We start from the raw sequence: 22256 nt of genomic DNA on the forward strand, positions 1-22256 counted from the left end.
TTTATTATCCCAGTCCTTGAAAGGTGAAAGTGACATACAGCAGGCTTAAAAATGTTCTGTAGATAAATTTTAAAAATTAAATCTTTTTCCTTCCACACATATATTTTTTTTTGTAATTTCTTTTGGGTTTGCTATATATTTTAGGGTTAGTCTGGCAAGTAATGCCCTTCATAGGAAAGCCAATTCTTTTATACTGGCCAAGTCCAAATTTTCTAGGAATCTTATGGAACAATCAGACTTTCTCCTGTGTCACATGGACAATGTTAGCAGTAGACTCCATGTTGTTCCTTCCCCCTCCTTTCTGCTGCCCTTCCCTCCCCTCCATCAAGTTTAAGGGTAGTGATGACTGTCTTCAGTCACAGACTGATTAATAACATTTCAGATCTGCTCTTTCACTGCATTAATGCAGTTCTGACCTGACCTGAATGACCAAGAGCTGTACTCTGCAAAGGAATTGGCAGATCTAGTGCAGTATTTTAAAAACTTATCATCACAAACAGTCTTCCTTCCAAATTTATAAACTTAGATATTAAATCTAGAGATAGATGCTCTCTAAAAATACAAATGAATAATTTTTATTTGAAAATATCAGCATCTATTGAGACTGCAGCATTAAGGTTGAGTTTGGAACTGGTCCAGGCAAAATAAATCTTTACAACTGAAGGATAACATGACAGGAGAGGTAGGTCTAAGCATAAGGAACCAAGTAGTTATTTTTCTGTAAATTACAGAATTTTAGATCTCATACAAGTTCTTTTTGGTCTGGACTTCTCAGTACATTTGGAATTAAATATTATATAGACAAGAGAGGAAAAAGAAAAATAGTTAATCTTTGAGATAGGTTGTTCAAAAAGGCAAAGTCACAACCCTGTAAAATATTGAATTAAAATACATTATTGTAAAAAGAACTAACAGAACTACAGAACTGTGTTTGCAATTTGCATTTTATTTTACTAGTTTATCTTTGATTTGAATCATCGTGTTTTAATTAAAAACATCTCCATTGCCCAAGTGCATGAAGGTCTATTGAACACAGTATCTATATTGGTAGAGCCAATATAGCTTGACCTACCATCTGTGTGTAGGGTAGATGGAATACAACCAGAAAGCACATTAGAACAACACAGCTCAATATTTATTGGATTCCAAGTTCATCCCAGGTCCCTTCTTGCACCAAATAGTCTGAAAAACTGAAGTGAAATTGGCTTAAAAACAAATGAAATTATGCATTATAAGGCAGAATATTTTGCAAATGTGAATCTGCTGTGCTCAGGACTGAACTATTATCTTCACATCTATTTGGATGATATTTTTCCTCTACTCACCCTGGGTTTTAATTCCCATAGGTAGGATTATAATAAAGATCTGATCAGTATAATACATTTATTCAGATCTGATGGTCATTAAGGAATAAGAGTGTTCTAAAGCTTACAACAATTTAGATAATTCACATTTTATGTGGTCACAGTGGTCATTATGTGCTCATAAAAGTATGTTACCTCATGATACCTATGAAATCAGCATTTGAGTTTCAAGATATTCTTAATATATACAAGAAACACCAGATACATGTTCACTGAAATTACTGTAAAGCAGTAGGAATACACCTTTCACATTTCATGCATCTGTTAGTGTTGGTGGATTGACAAGACAAAACCAGTAAACCTATACTTTGTACTTTTAATCTGAAACTTTAAAAATAAGCACTATTTTATCATCAGTATATTTTAACAAAGTGTTTTGCACATTTCTAATTTCAATGCAAATAAACATACTGGTTTACTAACTCCTCACAATAACTCCAGGAAAGTTATTGACTGATGGACCACCTGATTTCAACTAAATTCATGGATGGCCACATAGAGATTGTGTTAGGAGCAAAATCAGAGCACCTGTTCTGCCTCAGTGTTAGACAAGAGTCAAGAGCAATGCCTCCAGCAGAAGGGAAGGGGGTTTCCTTGCAATTTGCCACACTTTTAAGAGAGTCAAGTTAAAACATCTCTTGGATACATCAAAAGGGAGGCTTTTTTGCCAGTTATCTATGAATGAAACCTATTTAGGTCACTATTTCTGGAAATATTTAATAAGAGAATAATTTAATTGGATAATGTACCTATGAGTACCTATCCAAATGAAGAGAAGTGACCTACTTTCACTTTTATTTCAGGCCCCAAGGAAGGATCACACTGTTCTCCAACATTACAGCAGGAGCAACAGTCTTTTCTATTCTTGTATTTCCTTGCCAGCAAGGAAGCTGCAGGTGCACAGGAACTTGGGAGGGGATGGCTGATCCCACTGGACCCAAGGGAACTCACGACACACATCCTCAGGAAAGCATCCTCTGAAATACAGGTGTGATATCCACACAGGCTTCCACAGTGACCCTGCCTGGGGCTCCCTCTCTCTTGCCAGAAACAGAGTTCATGGATGTATCCAAGATGCTCCCTGCTCATTGGCAGCTCTTCAGCAAGGAATTGGTGATGAGACAATACCATAATCCCCAAATGCTTGTGGCCAGGGACTAGAAACACTGTGCTGAAAGATGAGTTCCTTTTAGGTACAATTTTAGGTCACATTCAGTTCTGGAAACAAAGGTACCCAAATCACCGGTCACTTTGGAAAATCATTTTCCCTGGACTTTTCAAAACCTGACTCCTGCTGCAAATAGAGACTGACCCGAGCACTTTGAGCTCAGAATTTCTTAGTGGAGGACATGGAATGTAGAGCTAATGCCAATGCTTTTGTATTCTCTGTGTGTGTTTGGGGGATCCTGGCCGTGCTTTGCACAAACACCTTCCCCAGTTCACTGGGACCAGTAGCCAAAATCCTGAATAAGCACCCATTGGATGTGAAGTCTTCATTGCTTCACCCTGTCTGGGCCAAGCATGCAGTTTCTACAGTGTCTGCTATAACCCAAATTAAAGAAAGCAAAATCCTAATCAAACCAGTGAACAGCATTATTTAAGAGAAGAGCCTCTCATTACCCTCCATCAGTGTGTAGGAAGTGTCCAGAGAAATCCTACACTCTTAAAATACTCAGACCAGAAATTACACTCAGATATTCTGACATAGTATATTTTTCTAGACAAGACTTCACTGCTCATACGTTCATAAAATAAATTCGTTCATAAAATAAATTTCTGCCTTTCTGATGATGATGTACAGATTGCTGCTTTTCTTAGGATAAGTTGGTTCCTCCTGAAGACATTCCTTTTTTCTTTTTTTTTTTCATAAACTTGCTGTTATTTTAATAAGGACAGAAAAATCCTTCACTGTAAAATGTTCACAGAGGGGAATGAGAAAAACCTATAAACATTTTTGAAGGATACATGAAGCAAATTAGATACATAGACCAGATTTCTGGAAAGAAAAAGTGTTTGTTTGCTTCTCTTCATTTTTCATTCTCTTTTACCCAGAGAGCTTTGATCATGACAAACTGAATCCAGTAGGATCAGCAGAAAGAAATAAGTAATTAATGAATTTAAATCTTGAAGAAATTCTTCTGGCTTCAAAGGTAATATTATAGTTGTTGGCAGTGAATGCTTTTGTATTGGCTATTATTTGTTTATCATTCAAAATTGCTAATTTTGATACATGTTAATCAGATTGCTTTGCATACATGGTAATCAGATCACCAGGTATTGTTCAGCAGGAAATTATGAAGGCACTCCAACTCCTGTGGTGGACTGGCTGTAACCAGCCACTGAGAAGAAAGGTCAAACTTACACTGACTTACCTCCTGGGGAAAAAATGGTAATGGAAAGGGAGATGAAATGCTGGTAAACAAGTTTTCCTCAATACTCCCTTATACACCACCACAAGTGCTTGGACATTCAAGCCCAGATGCTGCCTTTATTCCCTTCAGCAAGCACTACTACAGCCCCAGAAAAAATTGCATAATATTTTATGTGTATAACTCAAACAAGGAAATTGATTAATGAGGTCTAGAGGAATGTGTAGATTTTTTTTCCCTTCACAACTCAGTCCTTCTTCTGTGCATTGATTTTTTTTCTGTTCAATCAATTTAATTTTAAATGGCTTCTAGCAGTTATTTTGTTGCTACAGAAGCTTCCACAGTTTCTCTAACCTGTACTGACGTGCAGTAATCTCACTATTCAGCTCCCACTGATAAACCCAAGACACTGAAATCACCTTGCTCCAAATGTTTTCATATCTCCCACTTTCTTTCATGTGTGGACCTTCTGAAGCCACCAGAAACACAGCAAATAACACTATTTAGCAGGACAGAATAACCCTGCTATTACTTCTTGGTACAGAAGAAGTTAATATTAGATTAAACAACACCTGCTTTGAACAGAATCTCAAACCAGCTTCTCCTTCTGCCTTTCCACCTGAGTTCAGAGACAGCTGATGGTTTGAACTCTTGTTCAAACCTCCAAATTATGCACATAAATGTGTATTTCACTTCCAAAGAGGGAGCCAAATCAGTTAAATGCTTACTGATAACTGCAGGGTTATTGAGAACATTAGTGCTTGTATACTTGCTGGGGCCTTTTACAGAGGCATGCAAAGGAGAAACAGAAATAAGCAGCAATATTTAGCCAGAACATGTGCCATATTGAACTGCCAGTATGTCAACCTTGACTAATTTCCTGTCAAAGAAAAAGCAAGCACAATTCTCACTTCCTCCCTTGAGGTTGTCAGCACACTATTAACTTGAGAATCTTTTAAAATTAGCAATCAAATGGTTAGTCTAGGACAAAACAAGGAAACATCTGTCAAAATAATAACTGCAATACTCACTCTTTGCAATTAATTAGCAGACTTCTGGAAACCTATCGAGACCATTATTCGTTTTGCATTCTTCTAAAGGATCATGGTAAGTAAGATTAATAAAAATTAAGGGTTTGCAGTGGATATATTAACTGGAGATAGCTGCTTGCTTGCACAGAGCTACTTACAGAGCTGTGACATGCTACCAAGGTAAAACACTTCATGCAACTGTGAGAGTGGCTGAAAAAAGCAGATGTATAAGAATCAACAAGTTGCAGCAAGGAAAATTTATGTTAAATTATTAAAAAGAATTCTTAACAGTGAAGGGGAAGCACTGGAACATATTGAAAGTGAGGCTGTGCAATCTCCAAGCTGGAAGATCCTCAGAGCTCAAATGGACAAGGCCTTGAGCAATCTGCCCTGCTCTCAGCAGTGGTTTGGACCAGAGACTTTCCGAGCTGCCTCACAGCATGAATGATTGCCACTGTATGTCTGTTATTGAGTGAAGGAGCCACCTCCTCTGCTTGATTTATGATACTCTTTTATAGTCTCTAGACTGAAGTTTGTCTTTACAATTACTTATTGGCTATTTCCTCAGGCTCATGCCAAACTACAGACTGCAGCCCCACCTTCCTTCTTTGGAGCTCCATTGCCTCTTAGAAGTTTTCCATTTGCACATGTTTAGAAGCATAGTTTTAACCTGCTGTGCCAGATGTCTTGACCTCTACCATTTTCACTGAATAGAAGCAGAATTAATTGTACTGGAATACCAGAGGTAAGGTGTCCCAAGGAAGGTGACTGTATATTGACAGTCCCAGGGGCTAGTCACACACTAAACAAGCACACAAGTATTACAAACCCTGCATTGCACAGGGACTGTCTCAGCTGTCTCTAGTGAGATCAGCCTCAGGTATATAATTTAGTCTCTTTGTCTATTTGGTCTACATGTTCTTTGCTGACATTATTGACAAGAATGGGAATTACTGCCCACTGTGATGCAGCCAGTTCTGCAGATTTTGAGGCCCCTGGGTAGAAGGCACTAATTCACTGTGTTCATTTGATCTTAACTTGAAGCCAATCCTGCAGCTTTTTCTTTACACCAGTTGAAAATAAACTGTCTGTATGACACAGAATGCAGCTGCATGAAAACTCCTCCCAGTTTGTGCTGTGAACAATCACTCTGAAAATGTCATTTTGTGCAGTGCCACAAGGAAATAATGCCACTTTCCCCTTGTAGGCTTAGGGAGAGGGCATTTATTTTTAATAAATGTATATCCCTTCTCAAGGTTTTTATGACATTATTTTTTTATTTTATTATTCTTCAAGACTAAACAGTTGACATTGCTAGGATCTGGGTGACCATTTACATCTGGGCAGTGGAAGATGGTAGCTAAATTAGGGTCATACCACAGTAAGCATATAAATGTCTCTATCATATAGATCAGCCAGTGATTTTCAAGAAAATTTTTCTTGTCTTTCATACATGGAATACCTGAGTACCACAAAAATTTTAGAAATGGCAAGTGCAGATGTTTTATGTGGCAGGGAAATGAGAGTATAAAGAATTCTTCTCATGAATAGGTTCCTAGAGGGATATTAGAGATTAAAACAGGAAGATGTGGAAGGCTGGCTCATCAGAAGGGTTTGGGCAAAGGGAGAACAGGAGTTAGAAGAAAGAATGATAAAAGCACAAAATAGTGAACACTACACAGCTTTATCCCAACTATTTCCTTTTGGACACACATTCCATTTTTCAACTGCAACCTTGCATTGAAGAAGCAGGAGTTGAAATTCCCCATTCTTGCCCATCTGTATAAAGTGCTGTCACATTATTCAGAACTCCATCACAAAACACAAACCCACAAATATTTCACCTCCCAAAGCTCTCTTTAGGTTGGCTCCCTGGCACAGTGCTGCTGGTAGAAAGCTCCCGCAGTGGAGTGCACTAGAAATCAGCTCCATGTGCAATAGGATGTTTAACCCTCACTAGAAATAATGGTGAGATTCCAAAGCTCACATTGGCCAAAAAGGAAGAACATATGTCACTGTGCTGGCTAATAAGCAGGGTGACTTCTGTTGAATTTAACAAAAAAGAGCTTTGGTTTTCTCTTTTGAAAATTATTATCTTTTCACCCTGTGCTAGCAAGTACACATTTTCCTTAGCATCTAGCACTTTTTTTTAAGAAAAGGAAAAAAGATTTCAGCCTTGAAAATTTGTTAAAACATATAAAGGATGGAAATGCTTTTCGTTGAACAATCCTTCCATTGATTGTCAGCCTAGACATTTGAAAGTCTTGCAGCTTAGATTACCACTGTGAGTGTTGGCATAGTTAATTTTTCTGTGAATAAGATCTGACAGCCATCAAAACCACCAGGATATCTGCATCACCAGTAAAGGACTGAAAAAGCCATCTCTGTTTATTGTGGAGATATTCTAGGATATCATACAGTGCTGCCACAGCGTATCTGCATTGCCTCTTGGCTGCTTGAATTGCACAGCCATTCACTGAGTTATTAGCCTTCAATTGCCATATCCCACTTCAGAGCCTTGGGAAGAATTTAATCGCTGTCTCTTCCCACTGAGGGCTCAACATCAATGAAAATGCAAAATCAAATACTAAAGAATAAAAGGTCAAGTCAGCTAAAGCTGACTCACAGACACAGGAAAGGGAATGCTAATCCTTGCTTAGGAATTGTCAGTGCACCTCCCTTTCTGCCAGCAGCAATATTTTAGGTCCTTCTTCGAAAAGGGTGCCCTGAGTATGAAAATCCTCCTGCTATTCTGAATGTCTTTGACATGAACTGAATGCCTGTTGGAGCAGTTCCTTGCGTGCACAGAATCAGACACTGCACTACAATCACAGGCACATGAGAATGTCTGCCTCACTGCACACTGTTGATCCAACACAGAATAGACATCCTAAAGGTTTCTGGAAACATCATGAGACAGCCACTATTTTTAACCTAGTTTCATCCACTACTCTATGTAGTTACCAGTGCAGCCAGGAAGAGTAAAAGATGAGGATCCTAGTATTTCCTCAAAATAAAGAGCCTATTGAAATACAATTATAATTTGGAATTATGAAGCTATACAATCAGCTTCTGTACAACTTTAGGATAAAAAGTGTTATCAGTTTGATTAGTGCCAAAATGCAGAGATCTATGGTTAGGGCAGCCATGCCAACCTCAAAGAGCACTAGCTGCAGAAATATGTGAGAATAAGTTGGTGGATGCTTTTAGAGAATCTGGCAGATTGCAATTTTTCTGGTTTTGCATAATTTTCTTCATTTAATATATAATAGAACTGCTTATTTTAATTTAACAAGCAGTTTGTGTGCTGAATTGAATGCTATGTAGTCTTTTCCTAGTGCCCATTTAGGTAAGCAGCTGTCCAGGGCAGCCATGGGTCATTGCAGGCAGTGTAGGGTCGGAGACTGAGCAGAACTGAGTGCAGAACAAGCGAGAGAAAATGAAGTAAATCCAGTTACTCAACTTCTAACACTTAAAATGAAAATATCAGTATTGTATTACTGCGGCAATGCTTAAACTCCTCATTATTTTTAATGAATTTTGAGTTCAGTTCCTTGCAGTCAGGTCATTCCACTAACATTTATCTCAGCATTTCTATTTCAATAGCCTCCTATTTTAGAAGTTTTATAACTCACCTACCTATAAAAATATACTTCAGACTCACAAAGTACAGTCTCTTTTTCTTGTATTACTTATGAATATAGTACAAATTTGATTTTAACCCAATTCCACATTAGTTCACAGGTGAGTGAGAAAAGCAGAAGTCTTTAAGATGGCATTGAAACATTATTGGTTTCTACAATATTCAATACTGTAATACCAATACTGTTTCAACTATACAACAGTATTGGTTGTATAGAGAGGGGGAAAAAAAAGCAAGATGTGGAAAAGAGGAATAAAAAAGACAGTAATACAAAATAGGATGGAACAGACAAAAAGTAAGTGGAAAGGGAAAATCTAGCAAATTTAATGTTCTTTACATTTTCAAAAGTGTTTTCTTTCCCAACCATTAAGCAGTCTGCCCAATATTCCCAAGCAATAAGAATCCCCAAGATCCTTATTTCCCGAGGTAGAAGAGAGGATTTTCAGTGTGTTAGGAACAGTGTGAGACATCCACCACTGTACTGGTGACGTGCTTGGTTCCCAGGCCTTGCCACACATTCAGTGCAGAATGCACAGAGCTCAGGGCAAAGTGCAAGGGGAGAAGGCTTTGCAGAGAGAGCCAACACTGCATCCTACTGCCTGCAGGGCAACGAGGCTTCAAACTTCAGCTTTCTAACTGGCAAAGGCTTAAACCCACTGACAGTCTGCTACACTGTGTCACTGAGGATACCCTAAAATGCCCTGTTCTGCTGCTTCCATCTGACAAGACATTCAATCTAAACCAAGTCCAAACACTACAAATTTTCTGAAATCTGTCCTTTTGTTATGTAGATATCAAATGACGAGAAAAAATAATTTTGTTTGTCATCATATGGAAGATAGTGTCTCTGCATTGTTCCACTATCTAGGTTATTTTGAAATAAGGTGCTTAAGAACTATACACTTAATTTGAACTGGCTGTGCAGGTAAATCCAGACTACTGGGTAGAAGTCACAAGAAACAATTATTTACATGAAGATAAAGATAGATTGAAAAGTTTGAATTTAAAGCTTCTGAGCTGGCTTTTCTTCTTTGACTTATCAGGATGAAGAGGTTGCAGAAGTGTCTGAAGTGCCCTTGTGGCATTTCCTGGGCTGGTACAGATTCTTTCAAACAGTTTTGCTTCTCTCTGGTCTTCACACCTCCAATCAGATGCAAGTTTCAGGGAAAATGGAAAGCACTTCCACACTCTGCTCAGTGCAGAGAGGATAAATAAAAGAGGCATTCTGGAAAGCATTTTGAAAACTGACAGTTCAAAGAGAGTCAGGACATTCAAAGCTGCAGTCATAAATTAATCATTTTTCATCCAGCACATAAGTGCTGTATTTTTACTGTGTTTCTTCATTTGATGTCAGCAGTCTACCATATCTGTGAGGCACAGCAGCACACAAGTTCATTCCCCATTATAGTAATCTGACATTATTCACTTTGAATCCTATTACAAATTTTAGAAATATACAAATTTCACAGTTCCTTTGTGTTTCCATTTTGCTTTAACAATTGTGGTGAAAAGAAAATAGCAAGTTGCATTTCTCTCCCCTGCACAAAATACTAAGCTTGGTTTTTAACTTTTTCTCCTCCATATGTTGGTGTTTGCTTTCCCAATTGTGCAAGCATTCAGACCTTTCATGCTGTAGGAATCAAGGCATGCATTTCCTATGGAGTCAATTACTTTCCATAAATTTAATCTTCTCTCTCACTCTTTTTAGTAACATATCAGAGAGTTCACTGTTATTTTTATGCTCTGTGTTAGAGAAGAAAAATAACTTGCTTTAAAGATGAAAAAAGGGGCAATGGCTGGGACAGTTTTATGTGCATTCTTCTACTTGAGGCCAAACAACTGGAATCTTGTGTCTGATGTCATGCAGAACAGGGATGCATTCTGGTTTAGAATTATATTGCAGTGGGGTGGATTTCTAGAAGATTTGAGCACTCAGAGATCTCAGTGACTGCCTGGGGAACTAAGAGAGCTCAGCATCTACAGAAAATGTAGAGGGTTGAGGTCTGTAGAATTATACAGTCAAGCCATTTCATTCATATGAATGTATGCAATAATAACAGAACTGAAGGTTCTACACCATGACCTGAATCTGAGTCTTGAGTTAGTAAAACCCTCTTTAAAGTCTGTGTAAGAATGTTGTGGGGTTGTTTGGGTTGGTTTTTATTTTGGTTTGTTTTTTATTTTTTTTAACCTAGCTGGCATGTGACATATCTAATAGAAGCACTAGAAAAGCTATTAGCTTTTAGCTATAGCTAAAAGCTATTCATTAATAATATGCATACAAAAAATTATTTATGCAACTGGCCAGTCTAATTTATAACTGTGGAAAAGTCTGACTTCCTTCCCATGTAATTTTAATTCACTCTTCATACTTCTGACAAGCATGGCATCAGTCTCATTCTAAACAAAAATGCATGCATTTCTCATTATTTAAGTTACTGCTTTTGAACCTTTCCATGTTTAATCACAGATAAAAGTCATTAGCTGAGTTGCTTAACCTACCAAACCAGAAGTCTGAATAAATTAACACATGGTATATAAATACAAAAAGATTCACTATCTATTTCAACACTTTCTATAGCAAGTAATACTATAGAACTACAGTCCCATTTCCCAGAAAATCAGAGATCCTGTAGCAATCTTTTCTGTCAAGTCTAGAGAGATTAACGATTCATTAGAACATGAAAGTTTGATTAACATTTTCTTAAACCCTTGTTAAAAAGCCAAGATGTCAACTAGCTAAAGATGCTGTAAGTTTAGCACATTAAAAAAAAAAAAAGTGAGGGGGGAAAGTGTTAGGGTAATCTGTGTCTTCATGAGATTTTAATGCGCCCCCACAAACTGTGCTGCTGCAAGTTATTTTTAGGTGGAAATTTAAGACCTAGAACATTGACTAAAGCTCAAAGACTGTGAATAATTTATATATATATATGTAAGTTGCCTGCCTATAGGGAGGTCAGCAGGCATCAACCCAGAACCCTCTTAAAGGATATTGGAGGCTTCTCCCACCACAGTCAAAACAAAGTGCATTTTGTTACAGTCCCTCCAGCCAGAAGAGACTCAGAATATACCTGGAGGGTTATAAAGCATGCACCTATCCTGTAGCTTAATTCCACCTAATGATTATGGCCAAGGGCTTGCCACTGTTGAAGATACGTCTTGGTCTGTTTTGAAAACAGATTTGCACAGATCACAGACACCTGGTAAGTGGGAGAACTCTCCCAGTTCCCAGACCATGGTAGTGGTGGGTCCCAAAGGGAACTCCAGGCACAGCACTTAGTCCTGTGTGTGACATGTTCTCCTCTCACAGCTCTTTGTTCTGCATGTGTCACCACTTCAGAATCTGGTGATGCACACATGGCTGGAAATAGCTGGATTTTTTCAAATTCCTATAGCAGCAAATCACTAAAGTTTTTCACAGAGAAGCTTGGACACCTTTAACACTTGGCACAAGATAGAGGCAAGCTCACTCTTACAGGACGTAGAAGTTAGAAATTTCTGTTATTTTATGTAAAAAACCCAGTTATCATCTGTATTTGAATGGGTCACAACATGCAAAGTCTTTCATGCTGTGAGGAGAAATGAGCATTTGAAGACCTTTTGATGAGTTCAGCCAGCATTGCTTTGCAAAGCTGTGATGATTCCAGCCACTGGTACAGTTCATGTGACTCCTTTAGCTCACAAAATAACTGTTCATAAAGAACACATCAACAACAGAAAATGTGGGTGTTGTATAAGGTATTTTCCAGAAGAGATGGGTCTTTGTGAGGGAACACCAATTGAAAAGCCCAACAAAATTTCCCACTTATAATAATAAGGTTGCTGATTGAATTTTAAAGCTGTGCCCTAAGCTGATTCAGCAACAACCAAGAAAGCTGAGCCAAGATGGATTTTAGGTGCCAAGTTCTTGATCTCTAATTCTGCTTTAAAGTGTATCTAGTAATTTGATGTCCTAATTACAGCTGTTTCCCTTTTTTTATAGGCACTTCTCTATGTATTGGATGGGAGAGGTGACACAAAATCTGGGAGGAAGGGCAAATGTAGTATCTACAGAGAGTGCAAATGCCTTAAGTGCATTGGCATGACTAAGTCCCTTTAGAACTTGGAAATTAAAGAGGGCAAAAAAACTCATTTAGAACACAAATATATTTAGTCTGCCCTGAAAAGAGTGCAACAGTGGGAGCAAGCTTCCTCCTACAGAAGAGTTTTATTTTCACGAAAACCCCCTAACCTTTGATAAATAGGTTCTGTGTACACCAGGCTAGGATGGCTGGCTACATAGTAAGTGCAGCTAGGTGTTTCAAGTTGACTCTTCCATGCTGCTAAGGAATCTCTTTGTTGTACCTTTACTAAAACATAGCTCCAAGGTTTCACTTGGCAGTTGGGATTTAGAGAGCACTGCACATGCCATCTGAAGCAGCATCGTGTTCAGTATCTCTAGCTGAACAAATCTGGGCCACTAGCAGTGACCTAGACAGTGCAAAACTGAGTAAGAAACTCACTGCTCCCCAGTCAAACAAGCATTGAATTCTTTCTACTGTTTGCATGGCCACCATTACCTTAGCCTCACAAAGTCAGAGCAAAGTTTTTGGTTAAGGAAAGGGATTAAAGGAGGGGGGAAAAAAGACAGAAAGAAAAAACAGGTTTATACTAACTAGTTTTAAATGTGATTTTCACTGGAATATCCTCTCATGACTTCCACTAATGGATTTTCCTTTTCAGTACAGTAAATTAGCTAACATATGAGTGTGGGCCACAGTTTCTGTCACTGGCTGCCACTGTGTAGACAGTGACAGGTGGTGGTCCTTATTTTTATTAGGCTATGTATTATGTAATCAGAATACAAATGTAGATTTGGTTTTGCTTCAATGGAAGGATAAGTCTGGAGGAAAGTAGAAGAAAAAATTCAAATCTCTAGAACTGCATACATGGCCAATAGTAATCTAATACAGTAGGAAAGGGGATTCTACCAGAACATGTGAAAAACTTTCACAGTCCTGCTGTTAATCTTCTGAAAATGTAAAAATCCCTGTTTTATTTTGAAACTGTTCAGGCAAAGATTCCACTTTTATCACCTTTATGCCACACACAAAATTGTTTGCAAGGAAAGAAGTCAGTTTATTTGAGGGAACTCAACCAGCCTACACTGGAACAAAAGTGTTTCTGCCAGGAAGAGACAGGTCTGCAGAGATGGGAACTAAAGTAAAGAAAAGGAACTCTGGCTATGCACTGACACTCCAGCAAACAGAAGTAATCATGACTACACAAAATAGAAATATGAGATCCAAATAATCACACTAATCACATCCCTATCTAAATATCTGATAAAAAGCTCCAAGAGAAGCCACACACCATATAAAGCAAAACTGCTCACAGCTATAACTGATCTAAATTACACCCTAGTAATACCTTTCATGTTTCAATACCTAGATGTTTTCTTGATTTTTCTGTTAAAAAAAAAAAAGGTGTACCTAAATCTGGAAGACTATCCCCAGAATACCTTCACGTCTGATATCCTATATCCCACCTGAAGCTACAGTCTTTTCATACAATGCTTCGAAAACAAGTAAAATGGAGAGGAGCAATGTTTGGGATAATCCCTACAAGCTTCTGGGCTGATACTCACACTGCCTCCCAGTGCTCTGTATTCTCCTTTAGCTTTTAAAGCATTTTTCTTGTCCTTCAGATTGCCTGCTTTCTGTTTTTCTTGCTAATATTCTTACCATAGAATCCTTGACTATTCAGAAGACTAAAGGAATTAAGGGAATTGCCCTGTGTTCATAAGTAACTGCTCTCTCAGCAGCAGCATTCACTGTAAGTCCTGTTACTCAATTTGCAATATCCCACAAGCCCCAATACAGCATGTTGTCCTTGCCAGCACTCAGCCAGTGCCATGGCCAGCTGCCAAAATGGGAACAGCTACAGTGTCTAACTCTGGACACACTAGGCTGTCCAGAATATCCATCATTAGTACAGCTGCAGTAATGAGTAATAGCAGAGAAGCTTCACAGGAAAGTCCAGTAGACATGAGACTTTTCAAAAAACAAAGAGGTCTCTAAAATGGAGAGCGGGTATTCAAATGGGGTGTAAGAGCATCTAGAGAATAGACAGGGAAAAAAAGAATGTGTCATTCTATTTAAAGTGTTATCTATTTCAAAGTAGCATATTGAATCTGATTTCTTACAGCAATTAATATAAGCTTTAAAGAATATGCCCGTTCAGTTTTGGAATTCTGAAATGCAGTGGAAGAAAAAAATTGAAATATTTCCTACAAAAGTTGCCTTGCAGGGAATAACTTCTGACTGGAGACCTCATCATAAGGAATACCATACGGAATAGAGGTTTTCTTACAGAAAAAATGCAGTGCTGTTTTGAAGGCCTGTGCATTCATCTTGGGGAATCTCCAGAGCACTTTGTACTGTAAGAAAGATATCTTGTCATTAATGACTAATGACTGGTGGGTAATCCTGCATCAGAATCTCTTTATCTGACAAGGCTGCACACATGGATGACTTGCAGCACAATTACCCTACTGTGGTTTCTAGGTGGCAAATGTAGTGCCTAGAAAACATCTGATGCTGACAGCTACTGTAAACTGTTTTGTAGGAACAGCTTTACCACTGCATAAATTCTGCAACAAAGTTTTCTAAACTAGAGCTATTCCAAACAAAGGCACCACAAACATTACATTTTTACTGAACTTTTGACATATACAATTTAACTCACATTTCTCAGGATAAAAATTTATAAAACCAGATTTTTCTAAAAGTTGAGTCAACAAAAGAACCAAGTCACTAGAGAAAAGGCTGTTCTGATCCTTCCACAGTTTACCAGCACTCCTAACTGCCCTCCCAGGAGGGACTCGGCACTGCTCAAATAAGCATCGTAGCTGGTGAAACAAGGATGTAAAATTTTACTTGCAAACTAGTCAAGCACCAATGCAGACTTCCTGTGCACTGCTCACCATGCAGTTAACACCTTGAATTCCTTGGTCGTCAAACTCCCCCTTCCCTAAGGATTTGCATATGTTATTAGCAGTACTACTCTCCCAAGATGTATACCCTGAACTCTGTGATCCTTGCAGCTTTGTGGCCTTCTTCAGGACATGTGATCCTCACATAGTGACCAGTGCATCCTCTACCACTACAAACTTCCATTTCATACCCTCTTCATCTCTGCTACCCCTGTCTAAACTGGTCACAGAATGCTACCAACAATTAAAATGTAGCAAAAAGAACATACTCTGACATTTAGGATTTGACACAGCATAATGCAGCTACCGTAGCAGAATCAACCCAAATTATGTTCAGCTGCAGATATTCAGAGGGAGAGCACACCTAATCCTAATAAAGAGGAAAAAAAAAATCTTTATACTTGAAACAATGGAAGTAAATGGAAGAGGGGAATGTTACAGATAGATTAATGTGCAAGAATCTGAAGGAGAGTGAAGGCCTTTGAACAACACCATCAGAACAGCTTGTGGCTCAGCTTGTAGTATAGTAAGTAATTGCTGGTATTCAGGAAATTAATCTGAAGATCTTAATTGCAACTCAATTATTCATAATCAGACTGCTGTAATAGTTTTCCCTACTAGTAGATAAAACAGCTCTTTCATGTATTAAATATTGCCTATGTTCTGATTGCTCTGGTGCAATATTCCTATCCTGGGTTTCCTAGGTTGTGTTTACTCCCAGGAAAACAGGAGCACTAAACAACATCCAGGCAAAATTTATCAGGAAATTTGCAGAAAAAAATTATGACCAGAGTTATCAAGAGACTAGATGAAGCTGTCTGAGTTTATTTGTTTGGGCTTAGTTTTTCAGATTATTTCCATCTTCCCTTTTTACATCACTCAAACCCCCATTTTGTCTCTAAACCATCCCTACCTTCTCTCCTAGCACCAGGCAGCTAGTCCTGAAGTACAGTGCAAATGTTTCATTAGATTTCTATTCTGGGTAGGTATCAGCCATGTAGTGTTTTCTGGTTTCCCCAAGAGCTGATGCTTCCAGTTTGAACTGTTTACTGTGATTTGAAACCTAGAATTCAAAGCTAAACCAGACAAATTGGCACAAATGTTGAGATAACAAGGGATTTCTTTTTCTCTTTGCTATAGTAGGGAAGGTTCAAACTAGGCTTTATCTGGAGAGATGTTTCACTGCAATGCAATCTGTCACAGTAAATGCAATGCACTGGTGGACACTGATTTGTATCACTGCTCTTACTCTGTTTCAGGAAGCACTTGCTGTAAAAAGCAGGACTGTGGTAATAAAGTCTAATAAGACTGTCAAGAAGTTACTAAATGTTTGACTACTCAGTCTCAAAACAATCCTACTCCAATCTGAATGTTGTAAACACACACATTTGTACTCTAAACAGATTTTCTTTGGGTTTCCCCAGCTAACACATCCAATACATGTCTTGAAGACAGGAAATATAGCTCCAGTAGGGAAGCAGTAAACAAGGAGAGGGCTAAAAATTTGGTAATGTTCAAAGCCACTTTTTGTTTATTTGATCAAATTAACTTAAAATGGTAAATTTGAAAAAGAAAGCTTCAGTTCCAGTGTACAGAATGGAGTACTTACTTATCCATATCTCCAAATTGGCCAAGGTCTAAGAAGATCTATACATAAACACTAAAGACTTCTTTACAATTGGATTTTTTAATACCTGGAAGTAAGAAGTTACTTAACAAAATTAGTTCATGTGACCAACTCTTCCAGAAAGTCACTAAATCATTCCATTTTTCATTAAATGTTTCTTCATAAAATAAAGAAAACAAAAAATCCAACCACACACGTAATGGTTAGCAATGTCATTTTTTAAGACAATTTTTATATTTTGGTCCCTGCTCCTCTGGACTATCTGCAGGCTATGAAGGTTGCTAAGCTTGTGCTCACCTAATCTTCCATTTTTGCTGTCCCTCAGCTTCCTACTAAGAAACCAGTCAGAAGATGATTGCAGCCTGTTTGTCCTAAGAGATTGCTTTGCCAAAGGAAAAGCATATTCTGGGCCACACTACTGATGACAGAAAGAAATAAGAGCATGCTAAGTTCATTCAGAGTAGGAAAAGGCTGCTACACACAGGAACATAAAATATGTGGAGTTTTATCCGTGGATGAGAGAAGGAATGAAAATAAAAACTTTTTTCCTCTGCTTCCAGTCTTGCAACAGAGAACAGCTTTGTTGTAAGTCTCATTGTGGCAAAGTAAAATTGAAGGAAATGCTGAACCACTCTACCAAATGTGCTTTCCAAATGTATATCAAGGATTCTATTTTTCAGCATAACAGAGTTACCTATAGAGTCAAGCAAACACTGTTCCTGCAAAATGAAGTTTGTTACACTGCCAGATCTTTTAACTAGGAAACCATCCCCTCTCCTGCCTCCTACAGATTGGGCCTGCAGCCTAATTGCAGAGCAACATTTGATTTTGCTAAAACCTGTCTCTTCTCAAGGTTAAAATAACATGTTTTAAAATGACTGTTGGATGCTAAGTAATAACCTGGAAGGATGGGGAACTGACTGCACCCAGATCCACAGAGTGAGCCTGAGATGCTGGCACTCTCACCAGATGTCTTTTCTCAGTAGGCTTCACAACTCTGGCAGAGAGCTTTAGAAAGAACTGCTGCAGAAAGGAAATGCTTTGTACCTTGTTTATCAGTTTTCAGGTACAAAAACAGCCTCTAAAGCATGAGACAAAGATGTTCAACACAGCAAATTCATCTTTTTGCGTATTTTGAAGCCGTGGAAGTGAATAGGAGATAGCTGCAGCTATCTCCTAGTGTTGCAGCAAAATAAAGATTATACTTTTCATTTTGAATATGATGTACAGCACTGTTTTCACCTTTTATCATCTATGGAGTTACATACAAAAGCTGTCTTTTCAGGGCAGAATGCAAGGCATCCAAGCAGAAACACCTCTTGTCCCAACTTAGGTTCTATGCCAAAAAAGGGCTACAGCCTTCAGAATCCTAAATTAAAGCTTATGCTCAGATGGGTTTTAAACAATCCATTTTTCCTGGCCTGGATTCACAGTCTCTGATCATGAAGTACCACTTACAGCGCTAATCAGAATTAGAGAATGCATCATTCAATTATGCTGTCATATAAAACTATCTTTTGAAGGTTTTCTTTTAAATAGGTATGGTGGATATTTCTAGCACTAATGCAGACATGGATTGATTCTACTATTCAGATATACAGTGAGTCTATTCTCACACTAATCTTAAAAGTGCTTTTACACTTCATGAGTCATACCCATAATTACAAATAGTTGAGTACAAAACTCAAAGATGCTTTCTTAAGCAGAAGGCTAAGGAAAGCTGGTAGGGTTCCACAGCAGAAGAATGTAAGAAAATATTTGGGGGCATGTACAGCATGCTCTGGTAGAGGAAGCAAATCTTGGTTTAGTATTACCCTGAGGTTTTGCAAAACTTAAAAAAAATTAAACTTTGACCTGTACAAACTCTTCATATACTTTCATTTCTCTCCATGCACAGAGCTGGATTAATAATTTCTCGTGCAATTTTTTCCAGGTGAAATAAAAAAATATAAAACCTGCTCAAGTTGCTGGAGAGGGTCAGCTTGGTCCCATTTTCTGTGTATGTGCTCTCCAGTGACCTGTAAGTAAAGTTGCAAGATGCTATTTACACCTCCTCAAATAGAGACAGCAGCAGTTTGTTCTCTTCAGCAATCTCCCTACAGACCTGCAAAACTGTCCTGTGTGGTCTCTTTCCCTGATAAACTTCCTAGAGTGCCCAATGATTACTGAACACATTTTGCACCAAGGAGTGCTACAGAACAACAGGAAATGGAACAGATATTAAAGGTGTAATATGCATCTGCTGCATACTTGCTGTCTTTCCAAGTGGAAATAGAGGGAGCATACAGCTTATTTTACTGGCCACCATTTCAGAAGTAATACAACATATGCCCCTAATTAAAGGAATAAATATTGACAGTAATTATTCAAAATTTAAGCATAATGACTATACAAAGAATATACTTAGAGGGCACAGGATATAAGTGACAGAAAGAAACTCCAAAAATAAGTACTTTTAAAATAGCCACATTAGGAGACAAGGAGTGTGTGATGCGAATTTGCAAACAATGGAAACAATTTATTTCTAACAAAAACAATACAGGCATATCATAATCTAGTCATTTATCTATCTGACAGTGTTATAGTCCCTGAAGAGAAACAAAAGAATCTTTATAATTAGTAACACTTAAAATCAACACTGCTGGAAACTATGCTTGGGTCAGAGTAGCTCCAGCAGAGAGCCAAATGACTGTCACAGTGGCAACCACAAGTGACCCCAGAATTCTTCTGTGGATAATTCCCAGAGAACTCTTTAAGCACATGTAATTGTTTAAACTCTTGAGTGTGTGCTTTACATGACATAAATTTGGAAAATTGTCAAATCTCTTTATGTAAGTTATGAATATTGACAAAGAAGTCGTACTGATAAACTTGTAATTCTTCTCCAAGGAAGAGAAAAATATGTCCTGTAGTAGCATGTTGCATATTTACAGTTGTACATTACTTGTGCACAGCTAAGGAGCAACAGTAAATAAATGAGAGAATATTCTCATTTTTTTCATTCTTAGCACAGCTAAAAACCATATTACTCAATGGCTTTAACTGAGTATGCTTCAGCAGCTCCTGGTGAAGAATACAGTGGGTTCTTTGATCCCCATGTGTGGATCTGAGGTCATTAGATCCTTGTCCCTGCTAAAAGCCTTCAGCATTAACTGGGGATAGGTGAAGGAGGGAATGTAAGATGGGCTTTTAAAGCAATTTTGAAGGATTAACAGCACTGTACTTTCTCCACAACAGACTGGAAATTTCCCATGCAAGCTGCACAGAGCAAGCAGCCCATTTACAATGATAAGAAACCGATGTGAATGAACCTGCTTTGTTCTTTGTGCCATTTACTAAATACAAGATACAAAATGACTATTAAAACTTTCTCAAAGGCAAAAAGTTTTCAAATTATACAAAAAGTGATTGCCAGTCTTCTTCTCTTAAGGCTGTGCTATTATTGGATGGCTTTTACCAGTCAGCTTTGTCATAATTGCATTCATGGTTTTTGTACAAAAGGGCATGACCCTTCTCACTGAAATGGATTGGGACTCTTATAGACAGCGGAGACTCCATCCATGGTTACAGAAGTAAAACAGGCATCTCTGGGGAGATTCAAGTATCAAAATGAGATTTAGATATCTTATTAAATTACTGGTCCAAAGGCTACCTCTGCATCTGCTCACCTCACAGAAGGTTACAGCCATGGCCACTGCTACTTTGCCAGACTATTCAGACCATTAGCTACCAACACTGAAAGTAAAGAGTGTCTGTGCTTACTCTTACACTTATTTCAAAAAAGATTGAGCTTTTAAGGTTTAGTAGTGTTTTATCATCTTTTCTATGGTAGTTGATGCATAAAGACAGTAGAAACTGATGCTGCACTACACTTATTAGATCCAAAGTTTAAACTCTTAGTCTTACATTAAACAATGACTTCTATAAAAATGTTCTTAACTGGCTGTAGTATCTCAGCTATTCCATGCCACCATACATTTTTGATTAAAGAAAATACAGGATGGTGTGCGTGGGGCAGTGTGTACCATGAAACAGCTGCTCTGCTAATGCTGCAAACTGGCTAGATAGGATTTGAGAGCAGTCCAGAGTTACCTGTCATCTTAGGAAGGTCTCCTGACACACCAACATATGTGCAGGGGGCTGCACAGCTCCCACGCAAAAGATGACTTGTGTCTGCATGGCTTAGAGAGCAAGTAGAGGAGGTGAGACATCCATGGGGGTACTGGGCCATATTTAGCTTTCCACTGAATGAGAATGGAAAGAAACCACGCACCTTGCTTCATGCTTATGGTGGACACTGCATTTAAGGAAGGAAAATTCAGTTTCACCCATAGAAAATTTTGCAGTTTTGCTGGTTCTGGTTAGAATTGAGTTTTCTTCAGAGTAGCTAGCGTAGGGCTATGTTTTGGATCTTCCTTGAAAGCAGGGTTGATAATTAAAAGTGAATAATAAAATGAAGTCATCTGATTCTTTCCCCCATCCTGCTAATGGGAAGCTTGTTTGCTGACTAGGGTTAAACTACAATATAAACTGTGTTGTAAAACAAGTCTTTCTGTAAGTCATGGTGACTTCCAGATTTGATCTTCAGTCACAGTCTATTCCCTCAAAACTCATTCTGCCAGACTTCAGATGAACCTCAAACAAGTTGGGATCTGTGTTACCAGGAACTATACCACATCTGAGGAGTCGCAATATTCTCTTTTACTCCAGTAATGACCAACTTCAACCGAAGGGTGACAAATCCTGTATTGGGCAATTTCCTAACTGCAGCACCATGGCATGAATTACCAAATATAATGGGTATACTGGGAACGAGACCTTTCTGCAGACGCCCTCAGGGAGGCCGGCGCTGTCTGCTCGGGGCCACGAAGGAGAGCTGGCCGGGCCCGGCGGGGCCGTGAGTGCCACCAACACCGCGGCGGCTCAGGCGTGGCCTCCGCTAAGGGCGCCCCTGTCCTGTTGCTGCCCGGTGAAACGAGAGGGCGCCTCTTGCCGGGGCACGGAGGTGTCTGAGGGCTTTTACCCCGGCAGGGATGGCGAGGAGAGCGCTGGGGCTGGGTCAGCGACTTCCGACACCTTCAGTCCGTGGCGAGGGCGGCTGCGCCCTCACGGCCTCGCCTGGACGCCGCGCGGGGCTCAGGGCTGAGGGCAGAGGCGGCGAGGCGAAGGAGCGCGGCCCTTCAAGGGAACCTTTCAGCCTTCCGCGGGCCGCCGGAGCCGAGACCTGCCATGCAACGTCTGGAAAACAT

At 38.9% G+C, this 22256-nt stretch overlaps 3 long non-coding RNA genes across 5 annotated transcripts; 2 read left to right on the forward strand and 1 right to left on the reverse strand.

Moving 5' to 3' along the window:
* The first annotated feature begins 296 nt into the window (after positions 1–296).
* On the forward strand, positions 297–3967 carry LOC137483561 (uncharacterized). Of its 2 annotated transcripts, XR_011004534.1 has the most exons (4): positions 297–1659; positions 2247–2352; positions 3417–3514; positions 3650–3967. It is a non-coding gene; the product is annotated as an uncharacterized lncRNA (long non-coding RNA). The 2 variants fall into 2 exon arrangements; XR_011004533.1 differs by having other exon boundaries at positions 297–2352.
* Positions 3968–9346: 5379 nt separating this feature from the next.
* Positions 9347–21829, reverse strand: LOC137483579 (uncharacterized). The gene is made up of 4 exons (XR_011004541.1): positions 21281–21829; positions 18963–19025; positions 16990–17074; positions 9347–9632 (listed from the first exon to the last, which is right to left on the reverse strand). It is a non-coding gene; the product is annotated as an uncharacterized lncRNA (long non-coding RNA).
* On the forward strand, positions 16051–21331 carry LOC137483581 (uncharacterized). Of its 2 annotated transcripts, none has more exons than XR_011004543.1 (3): positions 16051–16887; positions 18941–19027; positions 20686–21331. It is a non-coding gene; the product is annotated as an uncharacterized lncRNA (long non-coding RNA). The 2 variants fall into 2 exon arrangements; XR_011004544.1 differs by lacking the exon at positions 20686–21331 and adding an exon at positions 20509–20545.
* Positions 21830–22256: the final 427 nt, after the last annotated feature.

Source organism: Anomalospiza imberbis, chromosome 16 (genome assembly GCF_031753505.1).
Source record: "Anomalospiza imberbis isolate Cuckoo-Finch-1a 21T00152 chromosome 16, ASM3175350v1, whole genome shotgun sequence".
Classification (NCBI taxonomy): domain Eukaryota; kingdom Metazoa; phylum Chordata; class Aves; order Passeriformes; family Viduidae; genus Anomalospiza; species Anomalospiza imberbis.